Here is a 20,700-nt window from a genome sequence, read left to right as displayed (position 1 = left end):
ATGTCTATGAATTGAGGATTAGTTGCCAGAGTTTTTATATATATAATTCTGCTCCAGAAGCAGATAACTGAAAATAAATGGTTAAAAAATCAGCTTATACAAAAGGTTTAGGAAATTAAGTGAAGAAGTGTAGATGAAACCATGAAAACGGTAAAAATATAGGTAGTAAAGGCAAATGAAGAAGTCTCTTTGTCAATAAATTTTCTCAAGTTAAAATTTTTATATTGCCTCCACAGCTAAAGGCATCATAATAATTTACAACCAAATGGGGCATTAAAAGCTCTCAAGGAATTATTACATAGCATACCACCAAAATATTGTACAAAATGATAAGAGGCTGCATTTCTGGTAATACTAGCCATCATCCCAAATACTATCAGGCAGAAATGCAGGTGCTATGTATGTGCCTAGATGAAGCCTTTCTAGAAGAAAAATTACTCTGCTCAGCAAGTGGAGAAAGATCATTTTACTTGTCTCTGCTGAAGGATAGTATTTCAGCCTTCAAAGTGAAAGAAAACACACTCACATCCAGGTAAAAATGCCTAAATCAAGTTATGCATTCTACTGTTGCCAACTGAAAGCTTCCAAAAAAATTCCCCTATCTGAAAAACCATGCCAGAAGTACACATTTCTGGGAAACCAAGCAAATGGCCAATACAGCTGACAGTAAAGGCAATGAACACAGAAACAGAAGATGAACTGCCTTTCTTTAGCACAGCTGATCCCACAGGCTTCAGTCTTTGACTTTAAAGCTAGCTGAGTAATAAAAAAAAAAAAAAAAAAAAAAAAAGATTTATTTGTGGGAGAGGGAGTTTGGCTGTTTTTCAATAGAGTACATTCTTCCACCTCCTTGAAAAAATTTCCAAAGTTGAGACAAAAATCTCTAGTAATCTAGATGCAGGCTTTCCCTCTCTGTTTTATAACATGGCACTATTCCACTTCAAAAAAGATTTGCAGGACATGAATCACTAAAACTTGTTTATAAACGGAGACTGAGTCCCATTTGGGAATCTGGCTTTCCCCAGTTCTGAGAAATTAATTTAAAAGTCTGCTATTTCTTTTTCTGAAAGCTGATAAAATAATTTAAGTTTCCTATCTGCACCAAATATCTTCTAATCTGCAGCAGAAGAAAAGAAAACAAAGACAGGGTGTTAATATATTACTCAGTACATGTGCAGGAGTACACAAGGCCAAACTTACAGTCCTGTGAGTTTGGCCTTGTGTTAGGGTCTTTTGCCTGTCAAGCATAAGAAGAAAAATTCCCTCCTCACTGCTTCCTCTAGCTGCCAAACAGCAGCATCATGTCTGAGACACCGCAGTTAATCTTGCAAGGAGAAGTGAGAAGTCAGGAGGCAAGCTCAGTGCAAGGATCAACACTTCAGCATTTCATTTTCAAAGCTCCTGGTCTCAAGCACCACTTACAGACACAAGCATTTTAGCAAGACATTTTACCAACAGGGGTACAAGTGCAGCCCAGACGGAGTAAGTATGTCAGCTATCTCAGCTTCTAAGGCCAACTTGCAACTGCACCTTCATTCCAGTATTTTTACTTCTTCCTTTTTTTTTTTTTTTTTTCTGATTCCAGGACTGTTAGACACTATGGAAATACAAATAAGCAATCTGCAGACTGGGAAAGCTGCCGGGTATTTCCAGGTGGCACTCTGCATGAGAAGCACCTTTCCCTGGCAAGGGCATGAGATGACAAATTCATGAACAAGCACCACAACTCAAGGATGGTTTTACTAAAGCATTTAGCACATGTTGGAGAGCACAAGAGAAATTGAGACACTCAGGACCTGCCTTTTTAAATAAAGGAAAATATGTAGCAGAAGCAGGTATCAAATACTTCATATTTGTACAATGTATACAATTTTGAGATCGATTTGGAAAGTACAATGGAAGACTCCTTCATGTTACTCATGTAAACCAAAAAAACCTCACCAAACAAGAACAAGACAGAGACCACTGGGAAGAATACCCCTGCTGGGACTGATGAGTTGGAGAGAAAAAAGCACAGTGATACTGAAGAAGTAGAGCAGTCAGGCAGAGCAGTGGACTGAAAGGGCAATAAAAAGCAAAGAAACACTGATGATATTTTTCTACCACAATCAAAAGGCGACTTATAAGGTGACTTTTCTTGTTTTTCATGCAAAATATGCATTTTGGACAATTTGCCTTTTGCTCTCATTGATTTATGCCTGTTTTCAATTCAACTGTATGCTAACTTTAAAACTCTTAGTCCTACTAGAGTAATTTTTTTCAGTTTTCCTAGCGTGAGATTTTTCAGAAGAATGAGGACACTTTCAAAGGAAAATTGGGTGTCTCACTCCTGATTTTGGAAGTTCTTGCCATATCAATTAGTCATCAAGTACATGTTTAAATGCAAGCACCCAATGACTACTAGGAGCACAGCACTGCTCTCCAGATGGTAACAACAAAAAACAAACTCTTCTGAGAAACACAGTGAAGCTGAATGCTCCCAAAAAAAGACTAAATATGTTTTGGGATATTTTCAAGTCTGTTCATGATTTATTGTTGTTACATATTAGGACAATATTATTATAGATTATCCCTAGGCCTTATTAGACATCAGAAAAGGCACGCTAGAAAAGTCTGGACTGCAGTAAGTAAAGGTTGACTTCACTCTGCAGCCATTTCCTCAGCAGGGTTTCTCCAGATGCTGAGTTTTTCCAAGTTTGTAAGGACACCGTATACTGAGATCTCACCTCCTTGTCCTCACTCAAGTGAACTTGAATAGTGTGTTCAAAGGTTACTGTAAGGGTGAGGGGACAACACATTATCAGATAAGCCCAGCATCCTTAGGAAGTCAGCTCAAATTAACAAGCACAGATTCTCCTGCCATAGTGGTGCAGATGGAAAACACCTAATCATCTGAACAAAGAACAAAGCACAGGGGTGAAGGTTAAGGGATGCTACTGGCCAAAAGAGAATTTTTGATCTTCTAGGTTATTGTGCTGTGCAGAAGGAAACAGCTCAGAGTCACTTACACACTTGCATTTTAACCCATTCAAAAATTTTCTTGATACTTACCACAACTAGCAAATTAATATTGTATGGAGATGAAGGATGTACTTTAATAAATCTGATTCAGCTACACACATTTCCTGATATGCTTGAATTTGGTGACCTCATGATCAACACACTTCCTCGAATTCTTGTGCTTTGCAACACAGCATGGAACAAGCACAGTGAGCAAATGCACCCAAGTCTGATTACTAAAAAATACCTCTTATCATGACTCCAGTGGCTATCCACTATGCCTTTTCAATACTTAATACAGGTGCAAAGCATAAAAAAAAAAAAAAAAATGCACCCACCTTTTTTTTTTTGTCCAGTACATAAACCAAGAATCCAATGAAAACATACAGAGAAGTTTCCACTTCTGCAGTGCTTATTGCATTTTACTGACATGTAACTGGAAGAAAACATTATCTAATTATTTCAAAGCACATTTTAGTTTTGGAGGATACTGTTAGCCACTGTCTAGTTCTCAAAACAGCATGTTTTCAGAGGAAAATGTCAACTGCCCACATTGTCAGCTGCACTTTACTCAATGTCAGGTTCAAGGGCCAGACCACATCACTCAGTCTTTGCAAAGACTGCAGAATAAAAAATTGCTGTTCCTTAAAACAGTCATGTTATCTGCATAATACTGACCCTGCCGGTTTTCCTCATCTCATACACCATTGTGAATTCACAAACATTTAAGAAGTCGACCTTATTAATGAGAGTTTATTTTCCTTTATCTGGAAATGTCCAAAAACATATTTTGAACTATATGACCTTTAATCTCCTTTCCATCACAGGAAAAGCCTAATTAGTTTTATAAGAGAACACTGATAATTACTGAAGCAATTCCAAGTGTGTTTTTTTAAAAAACTGGCAATGACCCAAGGGCTGGAATCCTTCATTGTTTACAATAAAACCTGTGGTATTCAAATTATTTTTAAGGTACAATGAACCAAGTCCAAAGAAAGTCTCTCTTCACGTATACAAAGAGCACACAAATAGATCAAATGCTGAAATGCAGCTTTCACATTAAATAATATATTGAGAATCAAGAACAACAGTTACGTAATATCCTTTTAGAGTGAATGTAAGGAATAAGAATCACTTACGAGAAATAAATTGATTTTTTCTTACTAATCAAGGAAATGGGCAATTCCTGAAACTACAGATCTATATTTTCTGACAAATTCCTGTTGTACTAATCTTTATTGACACTAAAAGCTCTCAAGACCGGTTGAAGTTCCTCAATAAGTATCTGACACATCACATGAAGACATACTGCAGCATGTTATCATGTATGACCACCCTTCTACTGGGGTGGGCAAACACTTTTCGCTCTCCTCTTCACACAAATGGGTCCTCAATGCTGCCATTCCCCTTCCAATCCTGACAAAGGAGAAAGGTCTACAGTACAGCAGGACATTATCAGAACAAGTCAGTCCATGTGTAATTACATAGGAGTTGTATTTCCTTAGTTTACTTCCTTCACATGAGGTTTTAATTGCACTTTGCTACCCCTGGACTTTTTCACTTATTTATATATACATGCATATCTATTCTTCTAAGGTGGCAAAGTGTGAGAATTAAGTACTCAGCAAATACTGACTTCTAGTTAACATACTAGAGACGGTCTCTTTCCTAATTAAATCTCACAGACACAAGCTACAAGAAATTTGTGTTAAATTGTACATGGGCTCACTCTCATGCCTACTTATGGTAACAGTACTCCCTCATTCTCTTGCTGCTTACAGCTTCCACTGGAGCCAGAGACCCAAAAGACACGCAGGCACACTAATCCAGCTTTCTGAAGGCAACACTACTCCTCCTTTTCTGCTCTGCTCCTCTCACAGAGGTCCCTGAAAAGAGTTTACAGTCCACTTGCAGATCTTGTAGCAGCACAGCAACCCAGTGCCTCAGAATAAATTGACTCTTTTATGTTATTCTTTCTACCTATCTAATAGACTTTGATGCTGCCAAGAAACATACAGCCTCACCTCAGTTTTAGTGTGCTCCTTACCCCCTGTACAATACAGCACTTCCTTAAGTGTATTGCCCTAACTAAAACAAACCACTTATTGCAATGTGAGATGCACAAGATGTAGTAGTTGTTTTACAAGTAAATTAACACCCAGCTTTCAGTTTCCAATAATTTAGACTGATCGTTCAGTTTAGGCAGCACATGGTCTGAAAAGAAAACATGAAGGAAAGTTCAACTTTTCAATTTTTGCTAAATGATTGTAAATAGAATTCAAATATAGACTGAAATCTCTTGGTCCACCAAAAAACATGCTGAAAATTCCAAAGTTTTTCAGAATAATATAAATGAGACGTTTATATTTTTTTTCTGTTGAATTGGTTTTTCTATCTTAGAAAGTTTATTTCCTTGATGTAAAAAAAACCTAGCAGCCCTTTAGGTGTTTCACTGAGGGTCTCCGAAAATACTGCTATCAAAATACTTTTCAGGAATGTTGTCCTGATTTCAACAGGGATAAATAATAAAGGCAACTGTGCACCATTAAAATAATGCTCAGAATAAAGAAACAAAGCAATGAAGACATGAACATTTTAAAATAATACACACGATGGCTAGGATCCATGATTTTTACTGCTGTAAAGTAAAACAATGCTTTTCTGCAATTTCTTTTAAAAGTTAAGAAAAGCAGAAAATTGAGTCCCTGTAAATAACCCACCAGCAAGTGCTGAGACAGCAGAATCTGCATGGGTTGTGATGCTGTACCTCATTTAAAATTGAAAGTAGCTCATATAAGTTGAGACTGCTATTAATAGGACGTAGAGTGAGTCAGTTCCACAAGTCTCTTCTGACATGATTTATTGTTAGGATAAAACTAAACAGAAATTTTCAAGACCACGTCTCACATTTTCACATCCTTTTCACATGACCATCATTATAGCATCTGTAACTTGCATCTGCCTCTTCTCCCTCAATCCTCCCTTGGAAGTGAGATTCACCTCCTGAAGCTCTCTTCTGTTTTTCTCTTCTGAAAGATGACTATAAAAAAGGGCTGAGGAGAGGAAAAAACACCTTGGATTTTACACGCACACGTCATTCCAACTTTTCTATCTATGCTTAACAGGGTTCTTCCTTCCTGCTATTATTAGTAAATCTCACAGTTTACTTCTCTCAGCATTTAGCTGGCAGATAAAGCACAAAAGAAGAAGGATTTCTTACTTATTAGCTTCTGACACCAATAAATTCTGTATACCTACACAGAAGAATGGAAAAAGCTCTTCCTGTGGAAGGTTGTTCATCACATTTTTCATGCATTGTTGCTGATATGTTAAACTTTTTTGTTTCACAAGTCAGCAATGAAGCAGCTATTGTTTCCAAAGTGCTGAGCAAGTCCGACTGCGGGAGCAAGAGACGTGCGACAATTCTCAATGGTCTCTCTGGTGCCTGCAGACTGAGGCAGCCAGACATAGGGAAGAAAAGGCAGGGGAAAGGGGAACCTGAAGAGCTGGAGAACTCAGATCTGGGTGTAGTTATATGAATCAGAAGCTCCCTTTCAATTTGTTTTTAGTTTCTATTCCAGTATTCTACTCCTTAGGAAAAATTCTGCTCTTCATCAATCTAGTCAGATCTATCCAGACACCCTGCACACAATGCTCAAGGCCAAGAACATCCATACAAGTTCACCTGTCAAAATCCACAGACTGGCAGAACATTTAATTTTATGGTATGAAACACCAACACATAATTTTTTATTCCTTGTGTGAAATATTATTCTACAAAAGCTTGTGCCAATCTCATCACGAAGCAAGTCATTAGAACTCACAAAGCATTACACAAACAGCACCACCTAAAACATCTTTGGAGAGTACTCTGCTTTTCCCATTTCTGCAACTTCCCATACTAAAGAGCTATTCACAGAATCTGCACATGAACTATAAATACAAAATATATTTAGATGCCAATACATATGCCTCATAGATATAAGATATATTACTTTAGAATATTATATACAGAAAATTCTTGTAAACCACAGCTGAAGAGCTAAAAAGATCAGATTCCTGTGCAGGTACTAGGAACGCAAGTGACAAATACCTTATTTTGTCCAAATAAGAAAATTTTAAAAATTATAACCTAACCAAGTGACTATCATTAAGTATGGCAAAAACTAATGATCATTACTTGAAAAGAAGAGATTGAGTGGAGGCAATTTTTACCAATACTTGTTAAATTCTTAAAGTGATCAAAAAGCTCATCAAAAAGCTGGGTTTAGATTGCAGCATCTAATTCATGTTAGTTCTCAGGTCTCATGAAACAAGCTGCTAAATGCTATCAGAGATCACCTATGTCCTCTGATGAGAGGATATTTGACAGCCAAGGAGTGATGCCCGAGACTGACTCACTGCCGATTTATGCAAGATAATAAGCCTCCGTAACCACATATATACACAAATTGCTCTGGAATTTCAGAAACACAAGTATATGACTAATTCTAACTTATGAATGAAGGTATGCACAAACTCACATTTGCACTGTTGGCAGGAGCCCAACTGCAGGAGCTCCTCCTTAGTCTCCAGTACAGGACAGCTGAATGCCAAACTGCGCATTCACATGAAGCACCTGAAGCTGAAAGGCTCATACAAACCATTGCTAGGAATGCCACACTTCATGACAAATTATAAGTATACGTTATGTGTTTGAGTGTGTGAAGAGGAAAATTAACACTATTTTGTTGACCTAATTCTACAGCAGCTATTGTAATGCTGAGTACTTGCTCCCATTTCTGTCTGCAGTAATCACTGCCCAAATTTCAACCCAGAACTACCTACTGGTTAGCAGGAGTGCATACACCAGGGGGAAAAAATAGCAGACAAGATGCTAACGTTTTTCAAGGATGCATTCTTTGCATATTAACACCAGCTGCACCACTCACTAGCTGAAATATGAGGAAGGAACTGGAAAACGTTCAGTTTTCAAAGTATCAGTTATCACAGCTCAAGCAAATAAATGCATAAAAGATATTGAAAATAAAAGTCCTAACAACTTTTTCTGTATGGATCAAGCTACCTTACAAAAGCCATTGATCCAAGAACACAAGAGAAAAACTAGCCATTCATTAGCAGGGGAAATGGTTTCATCCAGTACAAAGTCGATTTATACTCAGGAAGAAATTATTACTCTGAACAGTTTGGATCTGTTGCTGCAAAGGCTGATACAATATAACTATTTAGTTCAGAGAGATTACTTGGTCACAGCCCTCAACTACCTATACAGAGAAAGGATTTAAACTTAGCTCACTGTATAAGGCATGAGAGGAAATGCCACGTAGTAGACCTCCACTGAAAAGCAAACATTGTGAAAAGTAAAACTAATTAAGTTTTAGCAAAGATTCTCACGGGAGGAGTGAACTGGTTGAAATAAAAATAAGATTGGATGTATTAATTACTAAGAAATTCTAAATATGGGTTCAATGCAAGTCTTACTATATTAAAGCCTTTAGTTCACATTACTCCATCAGACTAGATTAGCACAAGCACAGATCTCACTTTGGAAAGGATTTCAATGGTGAAGGAAGACAATATGAAAGGGACAAAATACAGACTTTGAGGTAACAATTACAATAAGTGTCAAATAACATCTTGCTGGATTTACATCCAGACTGACCCTGTCTTTTGAAACATGTGGCAACATTTGGTCAAAAATTTCCCATCATCTTGAAAAAAAGAATCACCAATCACCTTTAATTCGGAGAAGGGTGTTCTATATTGGGAATTGTGACAATGCTGCTCTAGCAGATGAAATATGAGTTACGTGCCTTGAGACCTGTGCACTAAAGGCTTCCCACAGCCATGACCTTTGGAAATGTGTGGAGCAAGGGGAAGGAGGGGAAAAGGAAGAGGAACAGGTAGAATCTAGGGAACAGATGTTGTTATCCTTACAACTAGGTGAAGCTCTAGAGGAGCTTGACATTTAAGTTCACCTCACACACACAGTACTTCTGTTCTGGTTGCACATAACTCAAGACCACACGTAAGTTTACCACAAAAATAAATATTTTTCTTTTTTTTTCCTTTTCTCCCACCTCCTCTCTTTTTTCTGCCTAGGATTAAACATTAGAAGCTTATCTCCTTGGTTTTTGCTCCAGAGTAGCTGTAAAAACCTCAGAGGTCACACGTCTCTTGCCACAAGTGCTGAACTTGATCCAAAACATGAATTATTGTGAAAATTAGTTATAATTGGAATACTCATAACTCACATTCACCCTCTGTACTTCAGAATCTGCAGAAGCTCCACCTATAATACTGACCATTATAATTTTGTTCTGAAGTTCATTTGATTTAAAAAACATTTTTGCCCTGCAGTAATATTCAAAGCAATTATTTGAGAAAGATATTTTGAAGCTCTGTTTCTACACTTAAGAGAGGCCATTAGAGCACCCAGTTCAAGAAGGACAAAACCATGATCTGCCATACAAACATAGTTACATCACATGATGAGCAGCACTGCTGTCTTGGCACAAGAGCTTCTGGATGACTGTGCTAAATTCTGTTTGGGAAGGAGAAGGGCTGCCAGGCTAAGGCAGTCAGCACCAAATAAACCCAAAAGGCAACTGCCCAGACCTGCCTCACGCTGAGCAGAACCAAGACTCTTCTTTCACTTTTCCAAATTTTTCTTTCTTACGGATTCTCCAAGGTATGCGGGATGTGCAACTCTCAAACATGCATGTAGTTTGAATGCAGCTAATAAAGGAAAAGAAAATACGAATATCAGATATTCTCAGACCACCCTAACAAACTGCAGTGTGGAGGTGTCTTCACCCACAGCCTAAATGCTGCAGAGGGGCTCACCTTCACACTGTTTGAGACCACCCTGACTCAACTAGACAACTTTGCAGCAAGTGCCCTGAGTCACCATCTGGCTTCAAAGCAGCTTTTCCTGTTCTTCTATGTTCAAAGTGTTTGAAATTCAGAAAGAGCAATTTTTAAGGCTTTAGGCTGAAACCTGTGTCATGCCCAAGGGCACATGTGGAGGGCATTCAAGGGCATCAAGCCAGTTGGGAGAGAGCTGGCTTACTCTGCTCACCACCCTAGCCAACCTTGCCACAGGCCATACCCCTACCATCCAGAAAAAATGCTCAACTGGGCCTGAGTTACATACAGTCAACTGAGCCTGCATTTCTTCTTGGAGGGAAGTAACTGATTTATTCAGGGAGCAAAACTAGCTTAAGTGGATGGCTGAGGCCCAGAAGTAAAACATGGACCATTTCTGAGCCAGACTGACAGCGTAAACCACCCTCAACCACCCCTGTTGCTTGTACTTTCATTATACCTTTAAGCAACTTGTGCAATAATGACAAAATTATGCAAGCATAAGAAGCATTCCAGCATACTTTTCAGACAGTGTTTATCACCTAAAGAAAAAAAACTCAAATACGCTGCTTTATTTAAATCTCATGATTATGCACTACAAATTATCAGGCAACCTTGATATGAAACTATCAAGGTTCAGTCGATATTATAAAGCTGTTATCAGTGCAGCTGTAGGTACAAAGCAAGCACAAATGCATGCCTCTATTTTTGGAATATATGTATATTCCATAATAAAGTACTTTTTGACTGTTGGTCAAAATGCAGCAAGCTATACTGGCAGAGAACACTAGCATAACATTACTCATCAATACAGAACCATTCCCTTCCAAAACAAAAGAAAACAAAAAAAAACCCAAAAAAATCTCCAAAAAACTCCACCAAATACTAATTTCCTAACCAATGACACTGTATCAATGAAACTGGCTGACTGGGGAGAGGATGCTGCAACATAAAATCGACCTCAAGAAAGTACTACTTTATCTACTGAAGGAAATTACAGGAGACTGAGGCTGGCTGAAAGGCTGTGCTTTTGGTTTTGCAGGAAAATGCCCCTGAATTGCTGAGTATAGGGATGAGAAAGGAGACTTCACCCTGACAACACAGGGCCCAACAGAGGGGAGAGGTGGTGCTAAAACCAACCTGCCAACACAGCAGTCCATCCTCTGCTGTAGGCTCTGCTGAGGGTCTGATTTTTGCAGGGTAGGAAGTGAGGCAGAAGGAGCAGGGAATTGCCACAGTGCTGTCCTTGTTTCCATGACATGTGCTTTTATAACTTGTGCTCCCTGAGGTAAAAGGCACAATTTGGACTCAACAGCTGACAACTCAGCAGTTCCCTGCCTGTGGGATAAGGGAAAGCTGGTTCTGCTGTAGCAACAGTTGACCTCACTCCAGTGCCAGCTCCAGACAGTGCACAGAAAGGAGGGGGTGCATATGCCCTTCAAAACCTTACACCCTGACCAACATTCATACCAATGGCTTAGGAGCTATTTTTAGCCTAAGCACTTTCTGCTTACAGTGAAACCTGCTACTAGGAATAAATCCAAGAGACAGCAGCAGGGAAAGGCAGACAGCAGCGAAGTGGCCAAAGGCCCTGTTGAGCTTCTGGTGCTTGCAGGAGTTCAAGGACCTTACGGACACACAGCAGCAGGGCTCCCACAGTCTGTAAATGTAGGGACTGCAAATTTTCCAGAGGAAAGAGGATAGCAGTGAGCAGCAAATAAATGATAATATGTATGAAAAACAGTCCCCGAATATATTTCTCAGGGATAGATAAGAACTTCCAAAAATTATTTATTCTAAATTAAAATCTGTTAGTTTGTAAATCAGTATGGAAGGAAGGCACAGAACACAGGGGATTTCTGTGTTTTCTAGTGATAGATATCCCAGCTGCCCCTCAATCCCTCAAAATACAGGTAAGCAAATATGTCTGTTCATCTAGGAATCTATATGTCCCTCATCATTAGAAGAAATCCGTATGATTCTGGAAAATCATCCCTGAAGACACTTAAGCATGTATAAAACCCAAATTCTGATGCTTCAACCTAAAAAAGACATGTTTGAAAATACCACTTAGTTTCAGGTAAATATTAGAGAGGAAAAATAAATAAAAGGAGTGGTGATGATAAATTTTGTAGGCATCAGCATGTACAGATGCAGTCTCATCTTTGACAGGGCCATACCACTGGCCTGATGCTTAAACACTCAAGATTCACAAAGCAACTACTCCCTGCTTGTATCTGCTGATAAAATGAGCACAGAACCAAAGAATCAGGTTCCAAACAAAAAAGCTGTTGCTTTTGTTTAAAGACATAGGAGAAGAAAGCGGCAAGCATGTTCCCTTTACTGAGGCAACCCAAGTCACTGCAGCACTTTCGGGGGCATAAGAAACACCTCAGGCTACTCAAAGTGACAGATGAGTCAGGATGAAGACTCCTCCAGCCCTTCTGTCGATTCTGAAGTCTAAGTAACTACTGACTCACTGCTACACTCATGTCCTTGTGAGATGACATTCGCTGGAAGTACAGGATCATGGTCTCCAGGTTTTGGTCCCAAGAATTATTTTCATCTTTTACATTAAACTGTTTATGGAACAAGATGTATCAACCAGCTCTGGAGCATAGAGTACTTCTCAAGTCTTAGCTAGAAGCAATTTATTTTTCTTTTTTTAGACAAATTTGATCCTTACCAGTTAAGAATAATCATAACTAAATCTCAGTGGCAAAAGAAAAACATAATCCATCTGCACCAGCCTTGTGATATATGCCATTCTGGAAGACAGCGTCAGTATCTAGAAACATTTAGGTTATTTAAATACATCTTTTCATAAAGCACATAATTTGCTGTCAGACTCTCATTGGATTGAGCAATCCAAAATTTATATTCTAAAAGAGATGTTTCTAATACATTTAGAGATTCTGTTCTAGCATTACCTACAGATGTTAATAAATTCAGATATTTTTTAAACATTTTCTAACGCCCTAGTCTGCATGACACTGAAATAGATGTGACCATATAGCCAGAGACTATAACTCAACAAGTGCTTGAAATTAAAGTCCTACAAATACCTGCTAGAGTAGCAGCAGCAGCAGCTTTGCCACCTGTGAAAAAGTCTTCCTTTCTTTGAGAGGAGCTTCTCCACCCATATGGCTGTTCCCACGTATTCCTGATTTGCCTTCGGCAAGTCTGTGGGAATGCCCTCACCTAAAGGTTAAGTCTCTCCCTTTCCTCAGCACACCTGTAAAGGGATTTTGCCCAATCTAATTCACAGATAATGTTTGCCACTGGTTGCTCTAGGTGACTAAAGTGGTGTGTTTGGAGAGTGCACAATGGAAACTGTTATCACTTAGTAATGCTGATAAAAGTTTGAATAGGTGAAACAGAGATAAGATGAAAGGATGCAGACTTAGTAAACAGAAGGCAAACAAAATAGGGTGATCTACTGACTCCCTAAAAGTTATATTCCAAACCAGCTCCCACTTAATGATTTGTAAGCTTTCCTTTTGTGACTTTCTGTAATTTTTCCAGGGTAGATCACAGCCCTGCAGTCTACTGAATCGAGTCTGTCTTTTTTTTAGACCTCTCCAAAGTAACCTGCAGATCCATCTCCAGCTAATGGCCAGCAACTCATGCTGACAAATAATAACCAAGTGCAGATAGGGTGCTTGCTACTCATTCTGTGGATAAACTCGTGGCATTTGCTCCTCTTTCTTCCACATCCAAATTCTTTCCCTCATCAAAGATAATTTTTGTTTTGATCTTGATTCAAATTGTGGCCAAATCCAGGAGACTTCTAGGTCTATTCTCACCTTTATGTACAGAAATCAAAGCTTATCTTTATCACCAAAATCATGCAGTATAAAATGGTTGATGAGCTAAGGACAAGCACAGACTTTCTGCAGATCAAGGCATTCATGCATTCTTCCCTGCAGGATGTGCAAAGCTTTATATATAAAGCACGTGGGTACTGATGGGTCTACACCAAAAAACCATCCTGTCTCAGCTAGCATTGCCTCATGCTGATTTTAAAGGGAATATGGCATGACACAGAGTTCAATGTTTCTCACAGTTACTAAACCTGCTTAGTCTTATTAGCAGTCTGGGTTCACGCTGTGGGGTTGAACTAAGGGTTTAGGAAGAATTTAAATATTTCTTCTACAGTAAGGAGAAAAGGCAGAATGGCTCTCCAAGTGAGATGTCAAAGCCAAGTTACACTGCCTTACTTAGGTAACAACCTGAGTTTCAAATACAGCTGAAATCAACCCAATTCCCAAGCCTTCCTGAAGGAACTTTGACCGGACATGACCTTGATAATGGAATAGAAATATTTGACTATTTTTACTATGGTAATTTTAAGTGTGAAAATCTGTCGAAGAGAATCAGAGTGACAATTCCTACACAGCAGCTCACTATCCCACTTTCTTCAGTATTAGGTGATTATAATATCTATACAGATTTTCATTCCCATTCATAGCAAACTTCCCAGGCATTCACCACCAATGACAACTGAAAAACAAAGCAAGCATATAACCAATTCCTACCGAAGTAACACACAGCACGCCAGCACAACATAATCAATTCAAATTAGACTAACAGACTAATAAGACACGCTGAATCTTACAAGGGAATAACGTTCTTCACAGAACTGCCTCAAAGGTTTTCACAGATCGTTTTCAAACACGGTATCTAGACACATTAGAAATCCAATCACTCAGACACGGCTGCCGCTGTGTCAAAGTCCCTGTACAACCAGTGCGCAGAGAGGCACCCAGCATGTCTGGATGCTCCCCAAACACAGAAGGGGTTTTGGAGTCCCCTCCTAAGGTCCATTTTTCAAAAGGGTGATAATAAAATAAAATAAAATAAAATAAAATAAAATAAAATAAAATAAAATAAAATAAAATAAAATAAAATAAAATAAAATAAAATAAAATAAAATAGCAAAAAGAGGCATAAATAGTATTTACCCGCTGCTCAGTCCTCGAGCCAGCCAACCTGCCGGCCAGCAGAATGAGCTGTTGACAAAACACAGCCTCTATTTAAGTCGCAGGCTCCAGCAGCAGCAGAGAGGAGCCGCCGGTCTCCCCCCGCGCCCCCGAGGGAGGCTGCCGCGGTCTGCGCCCGCACCAGCTCCGGCCCCTGCAGCTCCCCCGGCGCCGCCGCCACCTGTCCGCAGCCCCGGCCGAGCCCCGAGCCGCACAGCACCAGGCAGGCAGCTGGGGGGCTCTCCGAAAATCCCCGCCGCCGAGCTGGGTCCCGGTGGGGCTGCCAACCCCCCCTCCGCCCCTCCCGGCCGGCACCTCCCCGGGGCGGGCAGGGCGAAGGAGGGATGGAGGGAACATCCATCATCGCGCCCCTCGGGCCGCCCCCTCCCAGGTGCGAGCGGCCGGGAGCGGGCGCCCGGCGCGGTCCCACACTCACCCGGCGCCGCCCGGCCGTGCCCTGAGGGGGCCGCATGCCGCGGGTGAGCGGGCGGTGCGCGGCGCGGCCCAGCTCCGGCGGCAGCAGTGCGCAGCGCCGACAGGAAGGAGGGATGGAGCCGCGGAGGGAGGGAGGGAGGGAGGGAGAGAAGGAGGGAAAGAGAGGGAGGGAGGGAGGGATGGAGGAGCGGGGCTGGCGGGCTGCCCGCGGGAGGAGTCTGCGCTGCGCACCGCCCCCCGCCGCCCCCGGCCCTGCCCCGGGCACCGCCGCCTCCCGCCGCCCGGCACGGCCCGGTTCGGCCCCGCTGCCGCAGCCCTGGTGCTGCCGTGCCGAAGCTGCCCGGCTCTGCGGGCTGACGGCGCCCTTGGCCGTGCGGTGGGGCCGAGCTGCCAGGGACGCTACAGCGCCGGCGGTGTGGCTGGTCCCCCGCGGGCTGTGGCGAGTGTGCTGTGGGGAGGGCGAAGGCGCGGATCTCATCTGAGCCTTTCGGGTATTCTCTCTGACGCGGAAAATACCCTTCAGAGAAAAGCACCTTGAATACTTCCAGCACTGCCAGACCTCCAGGGTTGGACGCGGTGGGCCTGGCTCTACAGATGCAGGCGATTCTTGACTCATTTTATCTTTGTATTTGCCACTAGTTTTTGAGGTCTGAGACTTGACCTCCAACATTTCTTTGAAGCCGCAACTGTTGCATGTCAGCCTCTCTTGTAAATTAAACTTGAAATCCTCACAAGCTCAGTCTCAAGAGTCGGGCAATTTAAAAAAAAAATGCCACGAGACCCATAAAATCACAAGAGTTGGCAAGCCTGTGGCTCCTCTGTTGTGCCCCAGTCAACCACAGGAGAATGGGGAGAAAAAGCGAGTGCTGGATTTTCCTTGTGTTTTTCTGCCTACATTTTCCTAGTGCAGTTTTCCAGGTTGCTGCAGATTGTTTGTCTTACAACCCAGATGACAGAAAACTGCAAATACTTGCATGGAATTCCTGGGCCACACTTTTGTCCCATGATGGCTAGGGAGATTTCAGGTCCCCAAATCAAGACTGTCCTGCCATCCTGCACATTGCCTGCACAGTCTAAGTGAAGACAGGCTGTTCTGTAGAGAAGAAATGAGGCACTGTTCTATCTCCTTTCCAGCATTTTTAGTTGTGCAAACAGAACTGAATATGCAGAAGATCAGCAAGATGCATGTGAACCTTGTGGTTCATTCATGCATCAAGATAAATGACTTTAGATCTCTTCTAGCTCGAGAACACCTTGACTTCAGGCCTTGAACTCTGAGACACTTGTCTGTTGTTGGCCTCTGAAGAGGAAGGATTGAGTCTCCTTATACACCTACAATTCCTGGATTATTTTAAACCTGAATTGAGGAGGAGCCATGGGCCGTGAATCCCAAGCAGAATACTGATGCACATTGAAACACTCACAACTCCAAGGATGGACAGACTTTAGGACAAGACCCCTATTAGGGATCTTCTATTTAGTAGGTTTAAGCAGTTGCCTTTCCAGCACATCAGTCATCCTTTCACAGTACCAAATCTGTCCTCACTAGAAAGGCTGTTGGATGGCTAATTCTGTGGTGAAGTCTTCACTGCAGGCGCAAAGAGGTTTGATACGTCACCTGCCTAAGAACATTTTCCCATTTAGTTCCCATTCTAGCCCAGAAACTGTTCTGCTTTCTTTCATGCAAATGCAACCAAATCACAATGAAACTGGAAATATCCATATCACCACAAGGTTTGAGGAGAAGGTGGACATTTTATTGTACACACCTGTTCAAGGGAGGACTGCCTCTGTCTTTGTTTCCAGTCTCAACTGGACCCTGGTGCCCTCTCTAAAGTCTGCATCCAAGTGTCATGAGGATGTAGCACGTACTTTGTGCCACACACAAATGCAGGTCTCCATCCAAGAAAATGAAGAACACAAGAACTGTCTTTAAAAGGCATTAAAAATGTTAAATTAAATTGTACCATCTTTCTTTTCTGTAGCTCATTCTATTTCAACTTTAGTAAAGGCTCACAGGCATCTCACTGCTCAGAAAGCCCTGTAGCATGTGCATGGTCCCATCAGTAGTGGCAGAAGATTTGCAAGCCGTCTAGATCACTAAACCAAGCAATAGTAATTTTTACTATTTTCTCTGTTTTATTAGCTATATAGCTTCTCTGTAATTCACAGACATTTCATACAGGAGCTGTGTGTGTTTGAGGGTTTTTTTAAGCAGAAGAGTGTGATTGTGAAATTAGAAGAGGGTTCCAGGACAAAAAAGAGGTAGGAATAGTTCCTGAAGTTGTATTAATGTTTTGATATTGTAATAATGAGTCAATTTTCAGTGACTTAGTTGGAAGAGACAGAAATTTCTTGGTCTGATACAATTGACAAGTCTGTATAGTGCAAGTTTCAAGATGATAGACTGCAGATGGTTGGTATCAATTATCTCTTTTTTTATACGGTGAAATTTAAATATAAACATCCCCTAGATAAACAAGTGTCCTAATTTCCCTGCCACTTCTGATCTGCAGTAAATATGCTATGCATGCATCCAGTCTCATCATGACGTCTTCTTCATAAAATATCATAGCTGCTCTATTTTATGAGGAAATTTATCTGCATAGAGTACATACACGAAGACCATTTATTTTGTTTCCTGCCTTATCTCTGTTTTCCAGAAAACTGAAGGACAGATGCTGGAACACAGAACTATATCTTTATATAGTCAGTGTAGGATCTTGTAATTGATGTCAACAGCAGCAGGGCTGTGCCTTTCAGCACTTATATTTTGGACATTGAGAGGGAGAGGTTTAAGTCTCTATGGAAAGTAGGTTGGCTTCAGTTTATTTTAGTCTATCGTAGGGCTTAGTATTGCTTAGAGAACAACAGATCTGCTGTCTAGGTCAGAAAAAAGTTCTTGAGGCATGTAATTCCAAATGAAAGTGAGAAGTCCAGCTAGGATATTTCATTAATGAGAGTTTCCTGGAGCCATTTAGTCTTGTGTTTCAGGGTGTGTTGGTTATTTATGGCAGAGAAAAGGAACGGATGTGTTGATGTTCTGGAACTTTTCCTTTGTGCATTGTTTCTCATTTCACAGTTGTATTTGGCACCCACTTTCCTCCAGCCAATAAAGAATATTAAAGCACTTCCTTTGCTGAGAAGCTGTGTGCACATTTTACAAACCATACAGTTTAACCAGAAGTTTGAAAGGTACTACTTCTACCAGAGTTTACAAAAGCCAGAAATTGCAAATATATAGTAGTGCTGGCAAAGGTCTGCCAATGGTTGTTTTTATGGGCTATCAATTCCTGTTTTCTTTATAACAAAATTATATAATACAACCAACCAAGCAAATTTGGGTCTAACTGAATGTATTCAGGAAGGCCAATAACAAAACTCAGATTGGCTGTGATAAATGCAGGAGTAACCTCTGCTCATGCCAAGAATAACCTCGAGTACTGGGGACAGTGCATGTATTTTTGTGCACTTACAAAGCAACAGTTCTTTCCTATGAACTCTCAGTGGAAGCATCTCTTGTTGTCAAGCTGACATGGAGCTTTTTTTGGAAATGAGGACACTGAATCCAAAGAAATAAACTCTTGGTAATTATTAATTTTCAAATACAGAGCATTTTCTTCATCATTAAAGACGTATGCCTGTAAAACCAGGGGCATGTTGGCAACATATTGCTAAAGGGCTTCAAAAAACTCCCTGGTCTCTCTTGTCTGCAGGGAAACCATGTAGTCCTTTGTGGTTTTTGTGTTTACAGGGAGAAGCAATGAAGGGCTTTGATCTACTGACCTGCACTAACTTTGATAGTGCCATGAAATTAGAACGGGAGGAAAAACACTACTTGCCAAAACCAATTAAATTTAATGCACTTACATTCCTTTCACTGGGAAAAAAATCTGCCTCAGATGCCTGGGAAATACATGGTGTTGAAATACTGGATTCACTGTCCAGGACCCTCATTGTTGGCAGTCAAAGTAAAGCTCTCCCATGCATTGCAGAGGTGATAGGAGATGGATTACATTGCCACACATTGCCAAATGCCAAGATATTTGTGTCTAACTAGGGCATTTGTGTGTAGGATAGAAGTGGGAGTACCAACTGTTGAGTCTTCACTGAGTACCTTGGGTCCATCTTCACTGGCAACAGAAAACCATTCTTTTGAACAAGTCTTTTATATCTTCCTGAGTCAATCAGCTGTGGTATGATCTTGCCTCAGACCCTTCCTTGCCTTACTCTACAGAACCTTTGGAAAAATTTCTACCCATCACCTTATGTGCTCATTTTTACATCTTTATGGCTACTGTCTGCCTTCCTGTTGAGAAGATGTCATCTGAGCCCATGTTATCAGAGCACAGTTTTGGGGGTGGGTGACAAGTAGCCTGTGCTAAGGGAACTGAACTTTTGGTCTTATCTTGTGATCTTGATGTAACCAAACCACTCCTCACCATTCCTTGATTTGAGTAAGGTCAGTCATGCCCACTGTGTCTAGTAATGCTCATTCTTTCCACCCTTGCTCTAGTGTGGTTTCTGAGGCTCTCACAAACAGGCATTTCCATTTGTATTTTATTCAGCTAAGTCTTAATACCTCAGTTAAACACATGAGAAGGGGCCTGGTGCTGAAGTTCCATGCTGTAACCAATTAACAGCTGCAGGCCTGCTTTTCAGTCTCAGCACTTGTGCCATCCTGCAGGTGCTGATGCTGCAGTGTAACTACAGCACATGCTTAATCATCATGTTGGATGCATCATATTGTTGAGTCTAATACAGTAGCATGAGAGGTCAGTTGTTGAGAGAGTGATATAGGACACGGAATAGTTCTCGGGAAGGAATAAAGCTGAATATACATTTTTGAAGAAACATCAACAAATTGTTACAATCTTGCTGATTGTGGAAGAGTTGGTGGAATCAGTCCTAGAAGTAAGTATGATTTATAGATATGAAATTGGAGAAGCATGTTTTGTACAGTACTGGAAGGTCCTAATTACGTTAAAAAAAGAAGAGGATTTATGAGAGTCAGAAGCAATTTAGATCTGTAATAGCCAGAGAAGCATGGAAATCTGAAAATAAAAGATACCAAGAACATCTCAGACATTTATATGCCTGTAATTTTACAAGGCTCTTCACTGGCTCCCTGACAGCAACGTATCACATTTAAACATCCTGTCATGTTCTGTGCAACTTTCAACTATGCTCCTTATTTCACAACTCTTTGTCACTGTTGTGTTGGCTCTATTTCCAGTGTAGTGCCTTTCCCGTCAGTCAGTCACACTTTTCTGATCACCAGTTCATCAGCTAGATATTGCCATGCTTTATCTATTTCTAAGAGGTCTCACCGAGAAATGCCCTCTGTACTACAAGGCTTAGTAAGTTGTTGCTTCAGATTTTCTGTGCATCAGTCCATGGCCTAAACATGTCTGAT

The 20,700-nt window shown here is 40.8% G+C and overlaps 1 protein-coding gene across 4 annotated transcripts in view; it reads right to left on the bottom strand.

The window, feature by feature from the left end:
• The window catches only part of LIFR (LIF receptor subunit alpha), an 86,965-nt gene that overhangs the window by 38,204 nt on the left and 28,061 nt on the right, over window positions 1-20,700 (bottom strand). The window contains exons 1-2 of one of the 4 annotated variants that reach the window (XM_030236776.2): window positions 14,832-15,012; window positions 3,339-3,436 (exon numbers count right to left, since the gene is read on the bottom strand). The exons of 1 other annotated variant lie outside the window; for it this stretch is intronic. The gene's annotated coding sequence lies outside the window, so the exon portion shown is untranslated. Of the gene's footprint in view, window positions 1-3,338; window positions 3,437-14,831; window positions 15,013-15,285; window positions 15,363-20,700 lie in introns of those variants that run through there. 2 more of the 4 variants (XM_030236777.2, XM_030236775.2) reach the window with 2 other exon arrangements.

The sequence above is a fragment of the Serinus canaria genome, chromosome Z, assembly GCF_022539315.1.
Source record: "Serinus canaria isolate serCan28SL12 chromosome Z, serCan2020, whole genome shotgun sequence".
Taxonomy (NCBI): domain Eukaryota; kingdom Metazoa; phylum Chordata; class Aves; order Passeriformes; family Fringillidae; genus Serinus; species Serinus canaria.
The sequence above is the reverse complement of the archived record's forward strand: the minus strand, read 5'-3'. Positions and strand labels throughout refer to the sequence as shown.